This window comes from Xiphophorus couchianus, chromosome 11 (genome assembly GCF_001444195.1).
Source record: "Xiphophorus couchianus chromosome 11, X_couchianus-1.0, whole genome shotgun sequence".
Lineage (NCBI taxonomy): Eukaryota > Metazoa > Chordata > Actinopteri > Cyprinodontiformes > Poeciliidae > Xiphophorus > Xiphophorus couchianus.
In genome coordinates this window covers 12,611,894-12,629,278 of record NC_040238.1, presented here as the reverse complement: position 1 = coordinate 12,629,278, position 17,385 = coordinate 12,611,894, and the positions used below count along the sequence as shown (strand labels likewise).

At 41.4% G+C, this 17,385-nt stretch overlaps 1 protein-coding gene and 1 long non-coding RNA gene across 5 annotated transcripts in view; both read left to right on the top strand.

The window, feature by feature from the left end:
* Positions 1–17,385, top strand: part of cadm1a (cell adhesion molecule 1a) — a 396,597-nt gene that overhangs the window by 160,570 nt on the left and 218,642 nt on the right. The window lies entirely within an intron of this gene.
* LOC114153236 (uncharacterized) lies at positions 5,430–8,684 on the top strand. Its single transcript, XR_003597294.1, has 3 exons — positions 5,430–5,440; positions 8,100–8,105; positions 8,637–8,684. It is a non-coding gene; the product is annotated as an uncharacterized LOC114153236 (long non-coding RNA).

The following is a 17,385-nucleotide window of genomic DNA, read 5'->3' as shown; positions in this document are numbered from 1 at the left end:
AATCAAATCAAGGATTTGCACAGGGGGGGAGGGAAAAAAAAGGCATCTGGAGAGGCAGCTTTGTTACGGAGGCCTTTGCACAGCTGCTCTCTAATCTAAAAATGAAACTTTACGTTTGAGCAGTCTGTTATTGTCTCTCTCTGTTGTGCACCAATGGTCTTATCTTTGCTCCAGATGAAACCGTTTTCTCCTGCCTTTAATATCAGTTATCTTGTGCATTCAGTCGCAAAGGAAAACAAAAACAAAAAGAGGACGGCGCCGCTGAACGCGCTTCCCCAACAGATGCGCCAGTGAAAGGACGAGGATGCTGTTTGACTGCTGGCAGGCTACAACAACATTTACACACATGTTGGATCACTAAACAAGTTCCCCGGTTTCAGAGTCTCGATGAAAACAAACAGCAGTGAACAGAGGAGCAGGAAGGAGAAACCAACACTGCCGGCTCCTCCTGTCACAGCTCCACGAGTTCTCAACTTGTTTTCCTGTTAAAGATTCAAAAAGAGCATTTAGTTTCTATCGACTGCTTACTGAATGAAGAGTTCAAACCTTGGCAGAAACTCCTGGCAGCTTCCGACCACCTGGAAGGTCATCCTGATGACATCACAGCGTTCGCCTGCTGATGATTGCACATCAGTCGTTTTAAACAAATTCATTTCTTAATGATCCTTAGCAGCAGCGTCCGATTGCAGCCGCACCTTTCAGAACCACTAGTTCTGTCTGTTTCCTCCAGAACGAGCAGCTGGACAGGAAACGCCTCGGGACCCGTAACGCTTGTGACAGAACTGATGTACTTTGTTTGGATGCTTGTGGCACCTGGACATGCTGCAGATGTACAGCACTGTAAACAAAGCCCTAAAGTAGTTACTAGAAATCTGCAGCTCTCAGATAATGATTTCATTGAAGGGAAATAAATTGATCCGGGGGTCAGACCTGGTTACTGAACTCATCTGACAACACGAAGTAGGTCAAGACAGTAACAAGGCTTTTAAAGCTGGTGAAATCTTTAGCATTGTCTCAAATGCAACAGTTCTGCAAAGCGGAGTGGGTCCCTGTCCTTCACGTTAAAGGCTCATGACCAGTCAACTGTTGATCCCTGACTAAATGAAATCCTCCTTTTTGACTGAATCTGACGGAGGGAGGAAATACTTTTTCACAGCTCTGTGCTCTGTATTGAATTATGCAAACTAAATCCCTCTGCTCAGACTTGAGGACTCGGCTTTAATGTATTCTAATGTTGTCTTGTTGCTCGTATCTTTTTATCTGCAGCTGTTAATGCGAACTGAAGGCTCTGGCCTTGAGTTCAGATTTCCAGCTGCAACCTGACAGTCCAGTGAAGCAAACAAGCTGACGGGGGAAATTAGCGATTGCTCCTCTTAGTTAGCATATGTGTTAGCATATGTGCTTGTTTACTCATCTTTATTTATGAAAAGGGTTACCGTGGCACAGCTGATTATCAGATTATCCCGTCTGCAATCCCCCTGATCTCGGCGCCGACCTCAGTCCAGGAGAAACAGTTTCTCTAATCTGGAGGTTTTGGAGAAAGTTGCCAGCAAGCGAATGGCAACAGCTGGAAATATGTTTACAAGAAAACCAAAAGGGGAAGAAAGTCTGAGTCCCAGCCAGAATAAAAGGTAGTTGACCGTCTGTTTTATCTTTTTTTTTTTTTGTTGAGAAAACTGATATTGATATTTCATATGGCTCACTTAAACTCCTCACTTCTCCTCCCTGATGGGTCGGCAGAAAAGATTCTTATCTGCACGTCTCCGTGGAACCTGGCAGTCTCAGGTTACACTTTTCACTTTCATTCAGTTTCTATTTCTACCAAAGAAATCCTCGTCTGAAAGACGTCAGACATCTGATTTTAATGCAACAGATTTATTAAACAAACATTATGTTGCAGCTGTAGCCTTAGAGTAAAACGATCATTGTGTCTATGTAACCTAACTTCCCAACCTGGATTTTCTTTGGCATATTTTAGATTTGCCCTGCTGTTGTGACCCAAGCACAACAGTGACCCTCAGTGACCCATTGTGCTTGCATGGGTCACTGAGGAAGCGGAAAGTTTTCCAGGTTCCAGCTCAACAGTTCTACTGCCAAGGAGATGATGATGAGGAAAAACTGTGTGTGACATCACCTGCTAAGATCTGTGCCCAAAAGCTGCGGCGGATTAAAATCCTTGTGCAGGTTTTTGTACAGCAAACGACGTCCCTGCAGCCTGTCCTGCTGCTGATAAACTGATAAACTGAACCAGTGGAGTCTCCTCCTGCACAGTAAGGCTGAAACTGGTGGTTTTGGCCATAAAACCTCCCCTATATGCAGGCAGCGCCACCTCAACTAATACCTCAGTTTGTAGAAGTATCAACTTTGAGCTAAATGTTTGGTGCTACTGAATGTTTTTCTTCAAATCTTGACCTTGGGTTTCCACCATTAGCTACCTTGAGGCAGAGGAGATAAACAGGATGACTGGGAACAGATGTGGCTCTTATTAGCACGACCAAAGCGTTCTTCCTGATTAAACATTTTCTACTGTAGCCTTTCTGTTTGTTTCAAGCTTCTTAAACCTGCATCTGTTCTCTGCATTAATCTAATTTCAGGCTGACCACCCCGCCCTCCTCAAGTAAAACTGAGGATGTTCAATATTTGCATTTCTGAAGAAGTTCCTGCTGACCAACTTTATGGATAATATATACTTTTGTCTAATGTTGCTACCTTTAGAGAGGGAGAGAAGCTGAAATGTTTGTGACTTCCAGGCTCCTTTCTCTTTCTGCTCTTGCTGTTAATTTTTGGCACTCAGTCTGAAAATGTCCCTGATGGGACGTGGAGAGTGAAGGAGCTAATCTCATAATGCCCGACATCCTTCAGCACCCAAATGTTAACATTAGCTCTGACCTTTTGCTTCCATACACACATTTTTAGCCGCTGGGCTCATGAAAAGTTGATTCCCTCCCCAAATAACTCCAGACTTTATTTTCAGAGGCTGATCTTACGAAAGAAACGTCAAAGTTCGCACTGCGAGGCTCATCTTTTAAATACCACCTAATATAATGTGAGATCATCGTCACTTCTCTCCTAATGAAGACGGAGCGCGTGAGCGAACTTCGCCCCGTCTGAGTTCTCGCAGTGCGTGGAGCAGAAATCAGGATTCCAAAGTAAAACTTTGGCTTATCGAGTTAGAGCGGCATCGAGCTGTCGGCCCGTCTTCGTAATGAAGTAAACAAGGTGCCGCTGATTGAAATAGGTGGCCAGGAAATGACAGCTTCAGCCAATCACGCAGCATCAACAATTTCCCCTTAGAGGAAAATTGACAGTTGCCAAAGTGGCCATTATTCCTAAGCAATCAGGCCCTGGAGGAGTGCTGACTGCAGGTAAAAGCAGCCGCGCCTCTGCAGCTACGTGGGCCGCCGCCGTGCCGACAAGGCCTCATCCATCTTCACAGTCTGATTAAAGCACAGATGTGGCCACGAGTTAATGTAGCATTTTATCAAATTTAATGGTGGCACGGTCTCAAAATTCATCAAGGAAATGGCAGATGACTGAAGTTGTTTTGTGGATTATTATTAGCGTAGGACTCTTTTGGCTGAAAACAAACAGTGGCTGGGCCGGCTGGGTGCCGCGGCGTCAGCCCCAAGGCATCCTGGGTGCGCATCCTCAAACTGTCGCGCTCTCATGTTAACTATGATCTGAGGGTCTACAGTAGGAGCTTTAAATGAGGCTGTGGGCGATCTGGTGAATCCAGCCACGTTTGGCGAGTTTGTTTTAAACATGCTAGCTGCTGTTTGTCTGCTCTGATTTGACCTGTTGATCTGTCACTCCAAGATTCATGAATGAGCTTTTAAATTAAGGTTTTTTTTCTCTCTCGGTATTAAAGTGAAACTGCAACACACGTTAGAGACCTTTAGTTTCTCTTAAAATGAGCGAATCGTCGCTGTCGAGCTCCTCGGCTCTCCCTGCAGGAGTGAAGCTTTGCTTTGGCGGCTATTTTAGGAAAAGGCAGCGCTATAAATTGATAATGGAGGCAGAAGGAGCTTTGAGCTGAAGAGCTTTTCTCATTGAGGATTAGACAAAACAAGTGGCCCAGTTTTCATGGCGTTTTGTGACATTTGCTTTTTTTGAAACATGACTATCGACTCTTACTCGTTTCACTTTGACATGTTTCAGTCGTCCGTGGCGCTCTCTGAGTCAGAGCTGACCCTGACGGTCGGTGATCTGGACCTCAGACTGGGCCAGCGGACAGCGGCGCTCATGGGGGACACTTCATCAGAGTTTTATGGTTACAAAAACACACATTTTCAACATGAAACTTATTTACAGGAAAAGAGATTAAAAACCATTTTATGGTTCATCAGTTTCACTACTGCAAGCAGATGAGTTTGAAGTTGTGTAACTTTTAGATTTTTGGGGGATTTGTAGAGTAACTGCTAGTCGTCTGCATCTGCATCTTGTGGATCTTGGTTGTTCTGCAAACACTTTTAGTAACTGTGGCTAAAATAATAAAGAACAAACTGTTTTTTGAATATAGATATAATACAAATGCAGGTTTTATCTGTTTGTCAGGTTTTTGTGGAATAAATGGGTCAAATTTCCACAAAAGAATGACACTAAAATCACTTGTTATATTGTTTTAGTTCAATTGTACTGAACCACAGGTGACATCCCATAGAGTAAAATGTTTCCTTCTCTTTTACCAAAAAAGTATATATATATTTTTTAATTTTAAGCTACATTTAAGAATCATAAGACAAACTACTGGAATTTCACTTTTTCTAATTTCAGGAGCATAATGCTGTTTATTTATATTAAGTTGATGTCTTACCTGCGATAGACAATTTCAGCCTTTCTTATGGGACAAGTGCATTCATCTTTGGTTTCTTTGGGACTACGTAGAACACTGCCGAGATAATTTCAGTTTCAACATAAAAACCTAATTTAAAAATGTTTGAGTACCTGTAGATGGGCAACATCTGGAATGCATTAGATGCTCTTTGAAAAGGAAAAAAATAAATGTTTTGCCAAAATGTTGACTCCACACAAAATAAACAAAACTTTTACTGCGAACCAAATTATTTCACAGTATAAAAATTATTTGAGGTTTTTGTGCTTTCCAGAAGGGGAGATGTTTAAAATCGGCTAGAAACCAGCTGTTGAAACAGCACCACACATTTTCAGATGAATTCATTTTTACCAGCAGAGCTGAAACCCCAGGGATTCCTCCCTGTATTCCTGAAATCCTCATCATTTCCCTGACCCTGTCTTCCGTGCCATCGGCAGCGACCTCCTCGCGCTGCTTAAAGTGACAGTGCCGGGTATTTTTGGCGGCCTTGACTGAAGCGCGGTTGCGCTCCATCTCCTGACGTGTCCCCGGGGAGGCGGTGGCTCCCGCTTCCTCCGGCAGCTGCCACACACCTCCCCCCTCCCACCGCCACCACGGAGGAAGCTAGCTGTGCGTAGGCAGCAGCAGGATGACAGCGCTCTGGGATGGACAGTGGGACCATGTGGCCCAGTGGCTCTGCTAGCCAATTAGCACCGAGTGATTGACCTATGAAACGTGCTTGGAAGAGTCAGGAAAAAAAGCTGGAGTTGTCCATGGAGGACAGGCGGTAACCTTCAGTAGCTGTTTGTCATTTAGCAGGAGAGTCTGTGTGTTTGTCTGTGTGGGTTCCGTCTTTTTTTTTTTCTGAGGACACAGTTCCTCTCTGGGAGTTCCTGCTTCATTTATCCTGGAATTGATTCTCATACTTCCTTTTCACCCCTTTTTCTTTGCCTTGTGTTGCCACTTCGCCCTTTCATCTGTTGCCTTCATTTTCCTGTATTTGTTTAGCTCTGACACTTCTCCTCCTACTTATAGATTTAGTGTCTCTCCTGTACTCGCTCTTTTTCAGCCCTCTATGCCTCCGTTACTTCCTCCTCCCTCGGCTCGGCGTTAGGGGGGTCAGCTTCAGCCGTGTGGGGCTTCATTAGGGTCTGCCTGGACAACTTTCACTTTGGTAATGAGGTTTCATTATTGAACAAAAGTGAGAGCTCCCAGCAGCATCCGTCTTCGTTCTTTGTTCTGCTTTATCAGAGCTCTGCTTTCCTCACTGTCTGAGCTCCTGATGTACGGTCTGCAACTTTCCATGCATGAGCTGCATGTGCAAGAGTTTGGCCAACAAAAGATCTTCGATCAAATACTTAAAGGTCAAATACTTAAACGTATCAGCATTTTTATTTTTACGTACTCATTTAAGGAGTAGAAAAGTTCATGTTGGCAATATAAACCTTTTGATCTGATATTGAGAAAAATCGCAAACATTTTTTTTTTACTAAAAACAGTAAAATAAATTAATAAATAAAAGAAATTGAAGGCAAGGCATCCAAAAGTGACAGAACAGTGATGGCACAATGCTTAGAGTCATTACAGAATGAAGAAACAGCAGCTTGGATACTTAATAAACCGGTACTTTGTAGAAGGATTTAAAAGATTCCAGTAGTGAGTCAGTTCTGCCAGTAGCAAAGGAACATATGTAGCAAATACTACAGTAATTTGAAATACTGCATTTGTTAAGCATTCAGATAAACATTATGATTTCTATTGGTCTGACCAGCATTTCTACTTTTATGCCTAAGCAATTTTCTTACAAAAAGCCACAGGGAGCCAGTGCAGAACAAAAACAGATTGTGCAAGTTTCCCTTTTGTCCATAATCAGACTTGCTCTTGCTAGTCTGTTACACTCATGTAGGGTTAGCAGCACTGAAACAACGTAGCTTTCAAGCAGGTTTCCAAAAGCATTTAGCTTTAGCACAGCGTGTCTTTTGGCTGTTTAAAGTTACTCCAGGCTAATGCTACATGTGTTAGCGTTCTCTTTCTTTATTTGGCTCAGACACACAGACAAATATTGTGCTACAAAAACTAATTATCTGTAAAAGAAAGTATTTTGTTGTCTGTTAAGCTTTATGGTTTCAGACAACAGCAGCAGTTCTCCTGCTGGTCCTGCTCAGGCTATCCGTTCCTTCCTTTCAGTCAAAAATATCTTTGAGAAACTGTTTTCACTTGTTGAGCAGAAATCCCCCCCCACACACACACTTTTGTTTTATCTTCATGCTTCCTGAGCAAAAGCTCTCAAAACAACTTCATCTATCCAACAAGGTGCATTTGAATAACTTCTTATTGACTTTGAACAACAGAAAGGCCAACCCTGATTTATATATATATATTATTCTTTTTTTTTTTTTTTAGGATTTTCTACCTCCAACAAATGCTGATTTATGCTCTCTAAAGATTCCTTCAACCTTTTTATAAAACTCAGATTTTTCTAACCCCAAGCATAAACCTGTTAACCTCGGTGGGGTCACTCATCCCCTCCAATTACCGATGCATGTGGATGTGCAGAAGCGGGCGCGTCAGCCCGAGGCGGTTTGACTTGAGCTGCTGACGCCTGTCTTTTTCTTTGTGATGTTTAATGACGGTTAATCAATTATAAACAATATTACTCTCTTTGCTTTTCTACACCCAAAGCACTTCGAGCGTAGAAAGCGGTGTTAAAGTTGTATTTTTCCCCACCACTCGGCTCAGATGGGAGAAAGCTGACAGGGTCGGACCACATATGCCGAATTCAGCAACAACTTCTGGGCTGGGAAGACATTAACTATGCTGAAAACTTGGAGATGTTCTAATAAACGGGATCACTGGGACAGACCCGCTGCATTGGCAGTAACCAAATCTGAAAAACTCCAATATTTTGGCTTCAGGAAACCTTCAGTTTTTATGCCTTTTCTAAAATACATTCACTAAGGTTTCTGTCGCAGAACATCGACAACATGGAAACCACCTGCTCACACTTACTGGTCACTTTATTAGGCACACCTTGCTATTACTAGCTTCGATGGTCTTAGGATGAAAGTACTCGTCTACAGGTCAAAAACAGAATTGTCTGAGACATACGTAGTTTTCTTTTTTTTAAGAATAATTTTCTAGAATAATTCACCTAATAATTTTCTGACCACTTTTTGACACTCATAAAATATTGAAATTATAATCCCAGATTGTTACTTGATTCTGTGAGACTGGTAGAATAATATGAGAGTCTGTGGCAAAGGTAATAAAAATGGTCGTGACGCAGCAGAATATGGTGAATTCCACACTCTTGATCCCAATAAACACGCACTATTCAGAACACAAGCAAATAAAAAACAACAAAAAAAGATGTTGCTCCTGATAAGACAAACTTTTTTTTGTCCAAAAAATTTTTACAAATGAAACCGTTTTTATTTGGAATGGAAAAATGCGCTGTAAGTGATAAAGAACCTTTTTATGTTGATTTTATTTACAGTAAATGTCATTTTCACACCTTCAAATATCAGCAACAATCTCAGTTCCAGATTTTCTTTCCTACAGCCATGCAAATGTCTTTACAGTGTTTGATAATCAAGCTTACCTGCTAAAACCATCCAAATTATGTCTACTCCTGAAAGACTGCAATCCTGAAGCACCAATTTCATTTTGACGTTATAATTCACATGTTCCATAAAGCAGCCGACAACCAAAACCTTCAATTAAAAGTTTACAAAACAGCCAACTAAACTAGCACTTTAGAATCTATTTGACTTAGAAAAAGAAGAATTTAGGGGAAGTCAAGTGCACAAAATGTTTTAAACGTTAGCTAAAGCGCTAAGCTAAAAATTAGCTCAGCTTTTAGCGGGTTAGCAGAATTTTCCACCACTGCGTCCGTGGTGAGAACGTAAACAATGTGACAGTAACTTTATAGAGTTTTTATCTAGATGTTTTAACACACCAGCCTTGAAAATACTTGTAACTAATCCCAAGATCTGAAGTCGCAGCAAAAAATCAGCATACATGCTTCTTTTTGGATAAACTCTAATCCCGAAGGACAATTATGTTGGACCACGCAGGTCAAATTGGATATTTGGACGCGCAGCCAGCGGTTCTGCTTTCATTGGTTCAGACTGTTGGGCCTAATCAGATGCCCCTTCAGTCTGCTGGAGGCTCTTGCCATTACTTGGGACTCGGAGAGCTCCCTTGATTAATCACTTTAGAAAACCTCCATCTTGCTGATAAACTAATTACATCGTGCATACTGACCATCCAGCCTAATCCTGGCTCAAGGTATAAGTCAAATCAATGCACCCACTGTTAATTTATCTCTCCCTCTTGACAACCCAATAGGCTCTCCGGAGTGAGCCTGCTAATGAGGACTTCCTAAAGGTTAAATAAACATGCTGCGTTTTCAAGGGGCTTGGGGGGGGTCACCGTGGTAACTAAGTGGTCCTCTTCACTTGCTGAGGGGGTCATTGAGATAGCTGCTGGCTACATCTGACAGATAAAGGCATTGAATCTGTCAGAAACGTCTTTTCCTCATGTTTCAGTTCATAAAGTTCAACCTGTTTGAGAAACTAGATCCCGGGTATCTCTGTGTGTGTAGAAAGAGTGTTTAGTAAACTTTATGTTTTCTTCTTTGTTTGTTTTTTTTAAAACAGTAAAGATGGCAGGATGTTAACAGTCTAATGGAGACAGTAACTACATTTCCATTGACTATATAATTGTGCAAATTGGAATTACGGAAATGAATTTGCGTTGTTATGGAATCGCACCAATTTCAACACAGCTCACTTTTTTTCAATAAAAAGTTTTTGCTTTAGGATGAGATGATTTTTCATATCGAAATGAGCATGGCGTGTTTTTTTGATGACTCATTGATATGTGATTTTAATTGCTTTTTCTATTTAACTGAAACACTGCAATTGCAACATTGTGTGTGGGTTTTTTTTTTTACATTAGTGGAATGTCGACAAACTTTTGAGCACATGTCTAATGGAAATGTAACGACTGCGATGAAACTGGTGAGGGTTTTTTTTTTTCTTCAAGTCCTGTGATGTTAGTGTTTGTGTTGGACAGACTCTGGTCCAGCTTCCATTCTCACACTTCTCTTTGTTTTAGACTTTAACGTTGTCGCTCTAACGCTAGCAGCTGTAATGGAAAATTTCATAATGTGCCCCTCACCCCTCTTCTGCTTTAGATTGTGTCCGATGATGAAATCATTGTGTCTGCATGATCTTATCATGAGATTGGCCAAACTGCTCTCCTATAGACTTCCACAGTGTCATGTAGCAGCAGGGGGGATGTCTGTGATCCAGGAGACAATCTGGGTGTTACTTCCTAACCCAGAACTGAGGCTGCATTTTGTGCATTAAGCAACAATCGCCCTTTGCTTAACAATAGACAAATGGCAAGACCATCGGTGTTGCTACAGAATCCTTGGTGCATAACAATCAAGGATTCACACCTATAATCCAATCAAGTCTCTCTTCTCTCTGTTGGGAAACACCCAGAGACGGTGACACCCTGCTGACCTGCTGACCAACACATATAAAAGGACGCCAGAATCCATTGTTAGGCAGAGCAGACTTGACAGACTCCTTTGACTCTGTATTTCTTTCTCACCTTGCAGGGTTTTAATACATTTCTTATTTTCTTCTCATCCAGACTCTTGTTAAAGTAATTTTTTTCCCACAACACAGCTGATCACTTGAAGTCAACTTATTTACATAGATTAACATCCATCTGCCTTATTTCAATGGCATGTTCTTTCATGTTTCCCATTTTGAAGAGTGGCTTGCATGCTTCCTGTAATCCGTTAGTCCATAACTCCAGTTTCTCACGATTGCAGAAATTCATGCAAAATCAATAGATCCCCGTTTTTTTTTTTGTTTTTTTTTGTGCGGATGCATAATTGTGAGTTTATTGCAAGTTTTCTCCAGAAATAATCAAAAACATTGGGCTAAAGTGATGCTAACTCCCACCTACAGGTGGCAGTATTTCTTATTTCTACCACACTGCTTTACGTGATGTCAAGTTATAGTCTGTGATCGACACATAAGCAACACATAAACACCTTTTTCGTAGTCTTGGCTAATTTCACTTGAGCTTTTCAAATATATTTTTCAGAATGTCTCATAATAATTAGAAAAATAAAATAAAATAAAATTATTTTAAGTGTAAATTATTTTGAGCTGTTTAAATTCTTTAAAGTTTGTGTGTCTGATCTTTCTGCTTGTTTTTTTCTCATCTTTTTTTTATACATCTAGACTTTGGAAGGGATTTAATCAGAAAGAAACATTGCAAAATTCCTTGCAAATATTTGTAAAATTGCACCATGAAATAACAAAATCTTTGGCTTCTTTAGTTGCACCAATAATTTGGTAGAAAACAAAAAAAAAAATTAATAAACCAGTAATTTCGTGATGTGGCACAACAAATGAAAAGTATTTAAATTACACACTTTTTTTTTTTCAATAAGAGACAAATAAATGCATCGGGAGATGTTCGGCTTCTTCTCCGGCGATATCAATTTGCTTAAGCTACTCTTCTGGTTCCAAGGCCAACATCTTCATTCTTTTGAGAAGTAATTACTTTGCTGTAACTTAAAGCTTCGATTCATTTGCTGCTGTGCGCAGAAATGATTTCACTGCTGCTCATCCTTGAGGAAAACGTATGCGTGTGTGTGTGTGTGTGTGTGTGGGTGTGTGAGTAAAGAGAAAAGCTGGGCTGCGTTCATGTCAGAAGAAAGGAACGAAGACTTGGGGCTACATCGGATGGAGTTGTTCCTCACTTGACCTTGTCATGTTGTTCTCATCCAATCAGAAGCATCTGCTCTGCTGCCCTCGACATCCAAGTCTGAATGAAGTTGTTTAAAGGAATAAGAGAGAGCTGTTCCAATCAGAATAGTCCGATGGAGTGGGCGAATGATATAAACAGCATTAGGTGGGGGCACCCCCGCTTGCTTTTTCATGAATAAATAACAAATAAGCGTGAATGGGCGAATGGAGACATCAGCTCTATTACCATTCGTTTGGCTGTCTCCAATATGTGGCTGCAGAAATGAGAAGCGAATAGCTGCATTATGCACCCAATTCTCTCTGAGGCTCCTGGCCTTTCCCTACAACTTCGGCGAGTGGATTGTATGGAAATTAGAAGTTTTCTCCCATCATGAAGCAGAAGTTGGGAGAACGAGTTTCTGGAGTTCATCAAAGCTGGCTTCTAGTCTGGTAAACACCCACACCGTCTACATTTATTTAAGGCTTTGAAAGACTCCCCTCAGCTCTTTGTGCTGTCACCTTTTGTTTCCTTCTGGGAAACCCCTGCGGAGTTAAAAAAAAAATAAACCCCAGAGTCGCGGCCGTGCTGACTTTGGTTTCCCCTCTCGCTGGTTTTCATTGTTTATTTAGTCGTTCTCGGACAGTTTTCCAGCTCATCCCCCGTCATGCCCGGCAGGAATCCACTGGGGCAGCCGGCCCTACATCACACCGCAGAGCTGCGGTTCGCACAGGGTCACAGGTGGGGCTGCTGCTCCTTCATCTTCACATCCTGCATCTCGCACAGAATCCAAATTCTTTCTTCCCCTCACTGAATAGAAACTTATTAAGAAAGTGATGCAAAGTTGAGTTTTTATGTATTTTTGAACAGAGATCGTTATTTAGCTGCAAAAAGCTTCAGATTATCATCTATAACACAAATAAAGCAGCTTCAACAAAGAATGATGTTGATGAGCCGTGTGTTTACCTCACACTTCCAACTTATTGGCCGAAACCCAAACAGAAGCTTGTGATTAGCCGATTAAACCTGGTTCGTTAATCAGCTGTGCGTTTCCCTCTGAAAGGCTCCGATTTATTCTAGAAACAGGCTGAACTCAAACAAAGTTCACCATCTGAAAACCTCCAGAAGTCCTATTGAAAGCATGGAGTTGTTTCTTCCTGAGCTGAACTAGTACGTTTAGCAAACAAAAGCTACAATTGATATTTTCTCAGAAATGGGTGGCTTCTCCATTTCTGCTCTGACCTGTTCATACATTCCCCGTGGCGCGTCACACATCTTACAACCTCAGCCAGGAAATTAAAGCTAATGTGCTCGTTTTTTTCCAAATACACGATGACCTTAAACATACGGCTAAATTAGCATGTTAAGCACAACAAAGACGTTGCTTTGTCAGATACTGATGAAAATATGTTAGAAAGTTGCATGCAAACACGTGGGAGGATTGCTGGTTTGTTCTTGCCAGTGTCTCCGTCTGTGCGTGGCCGGCCCAGCGACCCGGCGTGACCTGTTTAATTTTCTGGATGCCCAGCTGGGATTTTTCCTCCACGTCTCGGCGCCGAGTTCCCTGCGACCTTGAAGTGACATTGTCTGCAGAAGACGTTTCAGTGAACAACCAGTGACGGCACAGCTGGCGGCTTAATGACCTGAAAGAGGCGTGTTGGAGTTTTGACCCGACACATCCGTGGTTGAGGTTTGGTTGGGATGGGAAAAAGAGTTTCATCCTAAAAAGACCAGAGATGGTTCACCGTATGTCAGGTTCTCAGCACGTCTTCCTCCTTTCAGGTTCAGTTCGTTTGTGCAACAAAGAGTTTAATTTGGCTATAAACTGTTAATAAATGCAAAGATGATCATTAACAAAATTATTCATTTAGATCAAAAAGGTGAGATAGTAGCCAAATGTCAATCGGTCTCTGGTATTGCTTATTATACCTGCTTGAAAGGCTTCAATTTTAAATAACAATATATGAAGAATTAGGTTCAGCACTCAAACTGCATGGATAAAAACATGTATGGAATAACTTCTCTCCCATACATGAGCTTATTAGCAATAATTCATCCTTCCAGTTAAACTTTTATCGACTAATTTACAGAACTAGTAACACTCAATGAAACTAGAAAGCAAAAAATGAAAGAATTGCGGAAAATAATAAACTATTTGAATGTAGCAAAGTGATGATTGAGGAGCAACCACTCTACCCACTGGGCCACAGTCACTGCAAATAAGAAATTGATCTGTGGCCCAAGACTGTTTGAAATAAAATTTTAAAAAAACATTTGGAGATCTGTGTTCTGCACAGTGAACTATTTTCTTAATAAGCAATTACACGTTGATGTAATCATTTTCATGTTCACAGCATGATGATTCTGGAGGAATCCGGCCTTTGACTAGACGACTCTCTGCATGTTTTCCTCCTGCCTGTTTCCAGCTGCCGTCCAGAGATGCTTCACTCAGCGGTGGATTTATTTTGACGCTGATGAGAAACTGCAACCGTTTCTTGTGCTTTGTTCTCTCAGTAAGCCCACTACACAATGACTCTGACTGCTTTGCGTGTGTGTGTAGGCGTGTGGGTGGGCGTGTGTGTGTGTGGAGTGCCATGATGGATGAAGGTATGCTTCGTTCTGCTCCCACTGATGCCATCCCATCTGCTCGTTCCTTCTCCCACCCCCATCCTCCTCTCAGCCTCGCTGCCCCCTCCTGGCTCCTCTAATCGTCGTTGTCGTCTCCATCAGCTGCAACAAACCAACAGTCCAACGCAGACGTTAATTAGGAAGCACAACTTCCTCTGCTCAGATCAGAGCTGGTTCTGGAGGTCCGTCTCTGACTGATGGAAGTCAGGAGGCACATTCACTGGTCCCGCTCTGAACGCTCAGAAACTTGTGGACCTGAAGCCAGTCCCCCTTGAGACACTGGATAATATCTGGAAAATAATTCAATAGTTTAGTTAATAATTACAGTCATTACTACAGTGTCTCATATCAGATGTGGAACGTCTGCAAAATGATGTTGTTGATATGCAGAGTGTGAATGTGTGATTGTTTTGATCAGGGCCGGACCAAACATTTTTGGGGACCTAACCAAATTTTTATTCGGACCCCCGCCCCCAGAACAGCATATCATCATTCAAAACATACCTACTATCGTTAGCATCCTTTATAATTGGCCTACATCATGCCAGTGTTGTCATGGCGATTGGCTTTAATCTTACCGGAGTTGCAAACTAACAAAAATTAATTAGCATTTTGAAACAAAGAGAGGTATTCTTAAGTGTTTAAATAACATCAAGAGACAAACACTACATTTTTACTGAATACATTTTTGCTTTTTAAAATTTGGAACAGATGCATGAAATGTGCAAAATCTGCAAGCTGTCACTAGAGATAAAACCAGCGGTTGTTCATCACATTATCTTCTAACATGAAAACATTTGGACGTTTTGTCTGTAAAAGCGTCTGAAATGAAACATTCAGGATACAGTTTCTTTTGACCTTGGAAAAAAAAACTTTTCAGACTACAAATGAACAACAGTAATCTTAAATTTACTCAACTAAAAACATCCAAACTGCGGATTTCCTCCTGTTCTGTCCCATATTTCAGTAATCCTGCAGCAGCAGATCTTCTGTGATTGACTTGTGTTGGATTCATCTGGAAAACCACAAATGAGCATCTAGGAGGAAACTCAGACACATTAACGTCCTCTGGATCCAGAGTCAGGTTGTGGTCGCTCCTCATGTGTTGCGTCAGAGCTTTACCGATGAATAAAATATGAAACATGAATAATTTGAAGGTCTTTAGGAGAACATCTCGGATGGAGACTGAAAAATAAACCGAGTCGCTCAATCAGACGTTTGTGTTCAGCGTCTGCTTCTCTGAAACTTTCTCTCACCGTTACGACTCGACCAAGGCTTCGGGCCTGAAAGCAGAACCAGAACAGAACCACCTTGGTGGTGCTGCCTCCCACAGCGTTCCCTGGCTGCTGTGTGTTTTACCGTCTCCTGGAGGAACGACAGGCTGTCGGAGCAGACCGGGAACAAGATGGCCGCTCCTGCTGCTTTCACACACCAGCCAGAACTAATCCAGTAGAGCATCTTGTTCCTTATATTTACAATCTGCAACATTTTTATAAAGTGGCGAGCAGATTCAGCAGCATGTTGCAGGGATCAGGGATCCGGCAGATTGGGAACATTTGTTGCGTCGACCTGTTGAGCAGCTGAAGAACGTTCTAGATTCATGAACGGTGGAAAGGTTCAGTCTCATCAGATCAGTCAGCTGGACGGAGAACGGTGTTTATGTTAAGGCACAAAATGTTTTCCACAAAAAGATTTGGAAACTATTTTTTAATAAAGCATCTTGAGATATTTCAGATCATTTTAGCACTTCTTCAGCATTTCAGATTCCTCAAAATTTTATATGTAACAAAAATAACAGACCTTGGAAGAAAGTTTTTAAATTTAATTATGAATATGAGTGATATTTAGCTTAGCAAAAAGCCGTGAAATTTTGTTTTTGTAGTTGTATTTGCAACATAAAGCAATGATCTCCAAACTTTCCGCCGTGCGGCACTCCGCTCATGTTTCATGTTTTTGAGTTATTTCTATCCAAACTGGACACGCTTAGAAAAAATATTAAACACAAAATAAAAAAAAGTCAAAAGGGTTTCAAACGTTTTGCTTTACGAAAAATGACATTTAGTTTGCTAAACTGTTTTGGGCTGTTTTGTATTTTGTAGTTCTTGTGTCTTGCTCCGTAAGACATGGTGTTGGCAGCATCATGCTGTGGGGATCTAAATTTAAGACAATCCTGGACGGAAACCTGCTGGAAGTTGGAGAAGACCTGCGACTGAACAACCACCGTAAACGTTCACCCACAGATATTATGGGATGGTTTATATCAAACCAGGCTCAAGGGTTGCAATGGCCTAGTTAAAGTATAGATCTAAGTCCAACTGGGAATCTGTGGCAAGGCGTGAAAACCAAAGTTCTCAGATGTTCAGCATCTAAATTGACTGGAGACGTCTTATAAAGACAAATGAACATAAATGTCCCCAGGTCAAAGGTCAAACCCAGAGACCAACAGAGAAAAGGAGGCTGAACACAAACACAACTTTCACTTCAGATTTCTATTTGTGAAAAAATATCGAGCACCTCACTTTATTCGTCTTTCACTTTTCTGATATGAAACTTTCCTTTAAGTTTGTGTCCTAATTATGGTTAAATTTAAAATTCCAAAAGTTCACACAGATTCTTTGAAGATGTCAGCCTCCTTATTTAACGTGGAACACCTGAACAAAAACATGCTGCAAAGACATCAGAAGAATGAATTTCGAACAGCTTTAAGAAAGTACTTACAAAAAAAAAACTACAATTGAGTCTTAGTCTTATATTGTGTTATGTTGATGGCTCGGCATGATGAAGTGAACGTACTTTTGTAGAATTTTTATTCTAGTTTAATCCATCTGTTTTGGTCTATTGCCTCTATTTTTGTATCCGTTCTGTGTATGTTGTGTATTTTTAGTCATTGGTGAGGAAGAGTAGAGAGCGATGAAGTTCCAGGAGTGTGAATGTTTTTGTGTGGCTCTGCGTTGGGATCAGTTAATTCAGTTTGGACTCAGAGTACCAATCAGAACCTGATGAGCTGCACTGAGAGCGAACGGGTTACAGCTGGACGTCCTCACCTGCTGCTGCTGCTGCTGCTGCATCTCCCGCCATGCTTGGCTGACCAGAATGCGATGGAAGCCGCTGCAGACTGTCCATTCGCACCTCACCAAACTGGCTTCTCTTCCAATTCCCAGCTGAACCCC